Raw genomic sequence first — 10201 nt, forward strand, 5'->3', positions numbered from 1 at the left:
CGTGGTTGTCTTAGCTCTCGATGGCCCATAAGTGTTCTAAGCCGGCTGTCCCTAGCTTGAAGGCAGAGTCCTCCGCTATGCTGAGCTTAGAACCAAAGTAGAGCTGTTCTGATCTCAATAGGCAAAGCTTTTGGCCGTTCCGGTCTGTGTTTTGAGTTGCCCCGACCTGAGATACAGAGCTCTTTATGATGATTCTGATAGGCAGCATTTTGGGTTGTCCTGCCTTAAAGGGTCGAGCTATTTGGCTTAGCTATTCTGAACTGAGGTGAAACTCTTGGCTAAGCCAAGCTACAAGGCAAAGCTCTTAGCTGTCCTGAATTACGTGACATTCCTAATGGAGCTGAGCTGACACGACAAGCTCATAGTCATGCTAGTTCCCATCCTGAATATGAAACGTTGCTATCACTTGTCATTCCAACGACAAGTTTCACGGATTTCGAGACGATCTTGGCCGTTCAACCCTTTTGAAATCAACGGTCCGATCTCCTCCTGGTCCCTCTATAAATACCGTCTACCCCCTTCATTCAAATCTTACATTTCCATCCTATCACCTCGGCTCCGACCTTCGAAAAGAACCCTTTTTTTCCCCAACTCCCTGCTTCCGATCTCCATTAGTTATACTTCTCATGACCTCCCCAAACTGTCCTTCCCTGTCGACCTCCGAGGAAGTCTTCTATGAGGTGGATCAGTATGATCCCATCACGGAGCTCGCCTCTGTGTCAGGTGAGTGTCCTGAAACCGAGGGGGTCCGCTCCAACCTCTCCACTGGTGACGATGGCGCAGTCCGGAATCAGCTCGGTTTCTATAACTCCGAGGAGCCTATCAGGACTTGTGACCCTTGGTTCGATCTGTACCTTTCGTGGTTAGATGCCTCGGACGAGGTCCGCATACGAGCTCTCTCTTCCGCCCCCTGATTATAAGTTCATTTTTCCTCATTTTGAGGAAAGAGCTAACACTCCACCTCCCGGCTACTACACCTTCTATCAAGACCAGCTAGAGGGTGGACTCCTGTTTCCTCTGCCCCTTCTTTTCCAAATGCAGAGCCAATTTTACAAGATCTACCTCGGCCAGTTCACACCAAACGCCTTTCGCACCCTGTGTAATTTTGTTGTTCTTTTCAAGGCCTTAGGCTTTACAATTGACCTCCTTTCCTTCTCCAACTTCTATCTTCTCAAGAGGTCGGAAGATGGCCCCTTCTACTTCTCAGCTCGCCCAAACTGTCAATTTTTTTAGAGGGCTCCAAGTACTAACAAATTTTGGAAAAACCATTATTTTTTTGTCCAGCCTTCCGACTGGTGGGACATCTGTTCCCAATGGCAAGCAGCTCTCCCCGAGATCCTTTCTCCTCCTCCAGGCTTCCGTAAGAGCCACAGTTTTTCGTAAAAGCTCGGCCAAAGTCACTCCCAAGGGCCATGAGGGTATGGAATTTAGCTCAGCCTCTGCTCATTCCCCCATTTTTATTTATTTATATATATGTATATTTTTCTGACCAAGCTTCTGTTTTTGTCTCAGCTGCCAGAGTCATGAATGCCCTCATCAAAAAGGCTAAGGCCCGAAGGCAGCAGAAAGCCAGCTCGGCTAACGTAGACAATGGCAAGGCCGTGGTTGTGGAGGCCAGCCGTGAGGAGGTCCTTGTGGTTACCATTGCTGAAGCTACGGAGGTTCCCCGGAGCTCGTCCCGGAAACACCGAGGCCCTGAGACCCCTCGCTCCAATGGGCAGTCTGGAAGCAATGGGGAGCTCAGCCCTGTTCAAACTGATGTCGTGCCCCTTCGGCAGATGAGGTCGGACACTTCCTCCCAAGTCCTCTGCTGTCGCTCAAATTTATATGATATGTACCGGGAGGACCTTCGCATCGTGGGGGATGGGCGGTCCCCTATGGCCGGAGCTATTCTCTGAGACGTCGCCTCCAGGGCCGATGCAGACTTCCTTCATGGGTAGAAGTGGTCCAAGCTTGTCATGAGGTCCACCTGTGCCAGCACTGAGGTAATTTCCTTCAAGTAACCTTTTTATAATGTCTAGACTTGTGTGGGGCCCTTAGCCCCTAATCGTTATTACAACACAATCTGATTAGGGTTAATTAATTACAGCGGAAAACGAGTTTAAATTTTCTTTACAATGAGCCCAAAATATTTCTTCTATAATTTGAATACTAAAAATAGTATTTCATCTCACATCATAAAACTTGCCCACACATAATCAAATCCAATCATATACAAACAACTAATATCCTCGGGATATGCCCCGATATATAGATACATATATATATATACTGGGAACAAAAATAAAACCTCAGCCCAAACTGTGATTCCCTCCAGAAGTACCCTCTCCGACCTCCTGATATCCTGGAGTACCTGCCATTGTCCACACACAAAGACAACAACAGCCCCCCTTGGGGGTGAGCAAAGCTCCGTATGGAACAACCATCATATATACCAAAAGTATCTAAACAATGATATATGGTATGCAATGCATGTATGTCGTGGAGGTATCAGGTCAAATGCCCATCCACTGAGCACATGTCAGAATCAAACGAATCGCTATCAAATCAATGCTCGAGCTGGCACACCGGCCTCAATCAGGGATACTCGTATGATAGCGTCGACAAAGCGCCATCAAATCCCAAATCTCAATCAATCGTCGGGGCCACAAATGTCTATGTTTTAAGGGTCATGTAATACCAAAAATAGCATTGTGTTCACAAACCCCAGAATCTAATCAAATCATATCAGGGTATCCAAGGATCATAGCTCAACGTGCATGTCATGTGTCGATGTATGCATCAAACGATGTGTGTTAACAAAACATTTATTTTATACATCGATATTTAAATCACAATGTCATGTATGCCACATAAACCCAAGAAATAAGGCATATAGACATGTATTCTCATTCCAATCAATCAAACCAATCCAACATATATCATATAATACAGATACCTGTCGTATGTTACCCGTTCGCAACATACCTCAATTCTTCGTTCCAATTGATGTTGCTTGAAGATATCAGTATAATAATCTATCTACATCAATAACATAATCATTTCAATCAATAACACAATTCAAAATCAATAATATAAGTTTCAAATATCTTTTGAAACTTTGAAAATTCATAACATAATTCAATTCCGACTTCAAAACATAGTTTCTTGTCGGTTATTCTACCACATATAGGAATCTCGACTTCAAATACATGCTATTTCAGCACTTTCATATTTAGAGCTGCTGAAACTAGAAGAAATTTACCTCAAAAGAAAGCTCTCGACGCGAGGATTCCAAATACATAATTTGTTTCGCGTTTAGATAACGTTTCGAAGTCGATTCGAACGGAAGAAACTGATTTCCCAACTTTATCTCTCGAAGCAGCTAACGGAAGGTGAAGGAAGAAATGAACAAAAAACTTAATTTTATCTCCACCGATCTCGCGCTCGGGCGGTAGAATTCTCGCGCCCGAGCGCGAGATGTTCTGCCCCCGAGTGCACTTGCACCGCGCTCGGGCAGTCAAAAACTACCGCTCGGACGCGAAACGTTCTGTCCGAGTGATAACATGTTCCACACTGGCACTCGGACGGTCATTTTCTACCGCTCGAGCGCCACACGTTCTGTCTAAATTATTGGGTTTTGTATTATATTGGCGTTCGGCTTCTCCACTAGAGTTCTTACAACTAAAATTCTGTTAATTAATCAATATCTAGTACGATATTTCATTATTAACACTTATTTTCTCATTTTCCATTGTCATGAAATACCTCATATACATAATCACATAACAATTTCATAAATTATCGATAATCAACATAGGATTTACGATACACGGTCCTTACAACTTGCCTAACACTTTTCCTTACAGGCCGCTCTGCTGAACACCGAGGTGGCATTTTGGGTAACCAATTTTTTGAAACATTCCTCGAAGGATGCTAGGACATTTCAGGCAAACTCGGCTGAGCTGGAAAGCAAACTTGCTGAGCTGACAGAGGCCCTTGAGAAGGAACAAGCCAACTCGAAGAGGAGGGAGGCCGACATGCGGCAAGGCTTTGCAGCTGAGACCCTGGAGCTGAAGAATGAGTTGCGTCTAGTCGAGGTGCGTCTTGTCGAGGTCCGCCTAGAGGCTGCTCAGGAGGAGGTGAAGGCAGTTAAGGAGGAACTTAGCGTGGCCCAGCAGGAAATTGTTTCGGCACGAGCTGATCTCGCCAACGGATCTGAGGTCTTCAAGGAGGTTTTCCTGAAGTCCGAGGAGTTTGGGGACATCATCGCTGACAAGGCCCCCAACTTCATCTATGTTGGCTTTGACGGGGCCGTGGATCAGTTTAAGGAAGCTGGGTATCCTCCGGAGGGGTCTTCGGCAGATTTTAACAGTGTAAAGAAGGTTGTGGAGAACCTCCCCCCGACGCGTGATCAGCTAGGCTCAGCCTATTTACTTCATTTTTTTCTTGTACCAGACTTAATGAAATTGCATTCCATTATTTCCTTTCCTTTGAGGTCAGCTAAATACATAGTGATTAACAGTTTAATGAGGTCGCGATGAGAGGTCAGCCCCACAATTAATCACAATAATTTGGTAAGGTCACGCAGGGTGAGGTTGGCTTGGCTCCTGGAGCCCGGTCTAACACTTGACAAAATAACTACTGATTAACGTCTCACTGAGAGAGGTCGTCGGGGCTCTTGGAGCTCGGACAATCACTTAATAAAACAATAACCGACTAAGGCCACCCTGAGAGAGGTCGGCTGGGCTCTTGGAGCTCAGACAAACACTTAATAAAATAATAACCATTTGAGGTCACCCTGAGAGAGGTCAGATGGGATCTTGAAGCTCGGCCAAGCACTTGCAAAAATAATAACCGATAGAGGTCACCCTGAGAGAGTTCGGGTAAGCAGTGGGAGCTCGGCCGAACACTTAGTAAAATAATAACCGAGTGAGTGACCTCCTTCTTGCCGAGCTCAGGTCAGTATACACACATGTCCCGCGAGATTGTGGTGAGATGTGCTATGACGTCATTAAACCTCCTGTACTGAGGTGGGGTGAAAACCATTATAAATTTGGCGTAACCAAGATGAGGTGAGCTCTAATGCTCCTGAACTGAGGTAGGATGAAAATCATTATAAACTTGGTGTGACCAAGATGAGGTGGGCTCTGAGGCTCCTAAACTGAGATATGGTGAAATCCTTATCTTCAATGATCTCTTGTAAACTTGGCGTGACCAAGATGAGGTGAGCTCTGATGCTCTTGAACTGAGACAGGGTGAAAACCCTTATAAACGTGAGCTCTGAGGCTCCTGAATCGAGACATGGTGAAACCTTTGTAAACTTGGTGTGACCAAGATGAGGTGAGCTCTGAGGCTTCTGAACCGAGACAGGGTTAAAACCCTTGTAAACTTGACGTGACCAAGATGAGATGAGCTCTGAGGCTCCTGAACTGAGACAGGGTGAAAACCCTTGTAGACTTGGCGTGACCAAGATGAGTTGAGCTCTGAGGCTCTTGAACTGAGACAGGGTGAAAACCCTTGTAAACTTGGCGTGACCAAGATGAGGTGAGCTCTGAGGCTCCTGAACTGAGACACGGTTAAAACCCATCTAAACTTGGCGTGACCAAGATGGGCTGAGCTCTAAGGTTCCTGAACTGAGACATGGTGAAAACCCTTACAAACTTGGCGTGACCAAGATGAGGTGAGCTCTGAGGCTCTTGAACTGAGACAGGGTAAAAACCCTTCTAAACTTAGCGTGACCAAGATGAGGTGAGCTATGAGGCTCCAGAACCGAGACAGGGTGAAAACCCTTGTAAACTTGGCATGACCAAGATGATGTGAGCTCTGAGGCTCCTGAATAGAAACAGAGCGTGACGAAGATGAGGTGAGCTCTGAGGCTCCTGAACCGAGACAGGGTGAAAACCCTTATAAACTTGGCGTGACCAAGATGAGGTGAACTCTGAGGCTCCTGAACCGAGACAGGGTGAAATCCTTATCTTCCATGATTTCCGAGACAAACATATAGTTTTTTTAATACAACTAATATAGTATCAAAACATGACGTTCTTGAATAAAGGTAACTGACAGAATAAAAAGAAACTAAAGCTATAACAAAATCTAAGCATAATATCTGCAGAGGTGATAGGCATTCCATGGCCTCTTCAATTTATTCCCTGCCAAATCTTCTAAGTAATAGGCACCTGACCTGATATTCTCTATCATCTTAAACGGTCCTTCCCATCTTGGATCTAGCTTCCCAACATCCACATCTTGAATCTTCTTCCAAACTAGGTCTCCAACCTGAAAGCTCCTCTGAATGACCTTCTTATTGTAGGATCGGGCTATACATCTTTTGTAAGCTTCCATTTTTATGGCTGCGATTTCCCTCTTTTCTTCCAAGAAGTCTAAGTCTGTGGCCTATCTCTCATCATTCTGATCATCATAGAACATTACTCGGGAGGTCTCTTCACCGATCTTTGCCGGAAGGAACGTAATTGGGTGAGATAGAAAGTATGGCCTTAGCCTTCGAGCTGTTGAGACCAAGGCTAGGGCAAGTTTCTCCACCGCTGTATATCTGAGTTCAGTTCCTTTGAGTGCGTGAGAGATGTAATATACGGGACTCTATTTGGTGTCTTTTTTCCTGATTAGGACCGAGCTCACAGCTGCTTCGGTGGCTAAAATATAAACGTATAATTGCTATCTTGTTGATGGTTTGTTAATATAGGGAGCTTAGCCAAATAATTCTTTAAATCATCGAATGTCTTTACACATTCTTCATCCCATTCAAACTTCTTAGCTTTTCTGAGAATGCGGAAGAAAGGCAAACTTCGATGTGCTGCTTTTGAAATGAATCGTGATAAAGCTGCGATTCTTTCGGCAAGCTTCTGGACCTCCTGGAGATTCCCAGGAGGTGACATAGATTGGATAGCCTTTACTTTCTCGGGTTTGATCTCAATTCCCCTTTCCGTTATCATATATCCTAGAAACTTTCCGCTCCTGACCCCGAAGGTGCACTTCTGAGGTTCAGTTTCAACCCATAAGACCTTAGAGTGGCAAAGGTCTCACGGAGGTCCACTATGAGGTCAGCCAAACCCTTGGACTTCACCAAAATATCATCCACATAGAGCTCAACATTCCTTCTAACCTGAGCTGAAAAAACCTTGTCCATGAGCCTTTGATAAGTACCTCATGCATTTTTTAACACGAAAGGCATTACCACATAACAGAATGTCCCCTCATAGGTGATGAAGCTTACTTTATCCTGGTCTTCCTCTGCCAGTGGTATCTGATGGTATCCTTGTTAAGCATCCGTTATGCATAAATATTGATGACCTGTGGTGGAGTCAACCAGTTGATCGATCCTTGGTAAGGGGTAATAATCTTTTGGGCAAGCCTTGTTGAGATCTCTTAAATCGACACACATCATCCACTTTCCAGAGCTCTTAGGGACCAAGACTACATTTGATAACCATATTGGGAAAAAGACCTTCCGTATGTGTCCAGCCCTAAGAAGCTCGTCCACATGCTCCATTATTATTTTATCTTTTTCAGGGTCAAAGTGCCTCTTCTTCTGTTTGATTGGTCGGGCTTCAGGAAGTACATTGAGGCGATGTTCCATGACCTTTGGTTAACCCCTCGAAGAACTTGTGAGGACCAGGCGAACACATCAGGATTGGCATTCAAACAGGCTAGCAGATCATGCTTAGTTGTGGGATCCAAGTCAGCCGCCACTCTGACGCTTCGCTGGATTCCTATCTCTATTTTTTCCGGCTCTTCCTCCGATGTGAGTTGAACCTCCTTTTTGGAGATCATTCTTGGTTGAGTCACAATCATTCCCACCTCGGTTCGGGACCTCTTTACTTCTACCTTTACCTCATCTACATAGCAATGTAGTGAGGACTTCTGGTCTCCCCATACAACTCCCACTTCATTCCCCGCAAGATATTTCAGCTTTTGATGATAAGTGGAGCTAACAGCTCAGAAGTCAGCCAGGGCCGGTCGGCCCAATATCCCGTTGTACGAAAAAGTGACATCCACAACATAAAACACGTCATTTTTGTGATGCGGTGCGGTCCCGTCCCCAAAGACAAGGGGAGCATGATTTTGTCCAACGGTTTGGACCGCATGTAACAAGACTGATTTCTCTGAAGCTTTCTGCAGGACCTTTTTTAGGTATTAAAGCTGATTTTACTCAGGAGTCTCAGAAGCTGTTTTTGATTATAGACGTTGGACTCAAAGTTTTATATATATATAGAGGTCAATCCTTTATATAAAACAATGTTATTATCATTATCCACTCAACGATTATTCCGACGTGAGTGAGCTATCATCAACTACTTATCTTCAAGCTCAACATACAGAAAAACAGCACACACTCTATTATCTATATCCGATCTTTTGAGATCATTTTGTGTTGCTGCTGTTCCGAAATCTCTTCAAGCTAAACACTTTACTATATCTTATTGAGAAGAGTTTGTAATCTGGGAAATAGTTTTTTCCAGAACTTTGTTGTATTCGTTTTACTGAGTTGTGTAACTCAGAGTTTCAGTAGGGTAAGGGTAAGCCCTACTGAAATGGGTGCGTACAAGTGTTGTACTGTAATATCCAAATCTTTTAGTAATATCTTCTGGAAATAGAAGAAGGGGAGACGTAGAAGATTTTGTCTTCGAACTTCCAGAAACAATCACTGTTCAACTGCCTACTGTTTTATTGTTCTCATCGTACTCCATCGGATCATTTCCGTACTTATTATTGTGATCTGCTGGATTTACATTCGAACAATATTAGATATAATCTCTAACAGGATTCTAGCACCCTTTTCAAAATCGTCCAACGAAGGAAAGAGTTTATTCACCCCCCCCTCTAAACTCGTTATCGATCCCCAACAGAGGTCTTGGGAGGTCGATTTGGGAGGTCGACCATATATATGATCGACGAGATTGTGGATATGGGAGGTCGGCTGGGATGACCTCCCGATGACCTCTTAGAAGCTTCAGACCAAGATGAGGTGATCTTACACTGTGCTGGGTCATGAATCTGACATGGTTTTTCCAAACATTGGGCCACTACCTCTCGCATAACCTCCAACCGACCTCGCGGTAGATGACATCCCAGATGCTAAGCACTGGGCCACTAACTAACTGGGCTACTGAGAGTGGACCTGATCCATCCTCGGTCTGGGGGTATCACTGCGCAACAAATTCGCATGAGAAAGTGTCAAGGAATTAGAACTTTTGACAACTAGTCAAACACTCACTTACTCCACCAACTACGACATCTTTTAGGGCGGAGACAATGTAATTTTGATCTTATATATCTCTTTACATAATTTGTTCCTCTATTTTAGGTTTAAGTCTTAATTTTCTACATTTGTTTCTTTTTTTTTTGGAACTTTATTCTTTTTTCTTACACAAGTACGATGCTAACATGACGATATTTGCACTATCATATAGATATTCTAATGAAAAAATTATTAAAATCTAAAAATAAAAATATATGATTAAAACTGAAATTTGATCGTTTATAAAATAACGTTCTAATGAAAAAATTATTAAAATCTAAAAATAAAAAATATATGATTAAAACTAAAATTTGATCGTTTATAAAATAACATTCTACACCGTCTTCACTCAAATTAAAATCGATAACATGGGACTTATCTTGAAAATTGAACAGTCGGGAACTTATTACACATTACCTCCACCCTCGTTCGTTTCTAGACATAGATGTCGAATTATTATATTGAAACTAATTTTATTGTGAAAATTTGAAACACAATAATTTACCCGTTGTCTAAAAGTTTCATATACAAGTTAACACAATAAACTATTTTTCGCGGTAAATATTACTTGAAAAGACAGCTGTAAAAATTATTTTAAATATTTGAAAATAACTTACTAAATACTGATTGGATATAATTTAAAATAATTTATTAGCATAAATACATTATTCTTTAAAAATTTATTCAAATATAAAAATATTTGTGTATCTAATTTAAAAGATATATTATAGTCAAACTAAGATTTTTTAAGATAAAGATGATAAAATTTCGAAGCATCCAACATCCGAATATCCACCAAATAAGCCTTTTTTTAAAATTAATATTAAGCTTATACTTCTAATTAGCTTATGGTTTTTATTTTTGTTTTTTATTTTTAATGTAGAAAAGATAAAGATTAATAATCAAAGAAGGAAATTAATTTTAAAAAAAAATGCTAGTGTGTGAAATATATATCCGAAT

Source organism: Primulina tabacum, chromosome 1, assembly GCF_025594145.1.
Source record: "Primulina tabacum isolate GXHZ01 chromosome 1, ASM2559414v2, whole genome shotgun sequence".
In the NCBI taxonomy this organism is placed as follows: domain Eukaryota; kingdom Viridiplantae; phylum Streptophyta; class Magnoliopsida; order Lamiales; family Gesneriaceae; genus Primulina; species Primulina tabacum.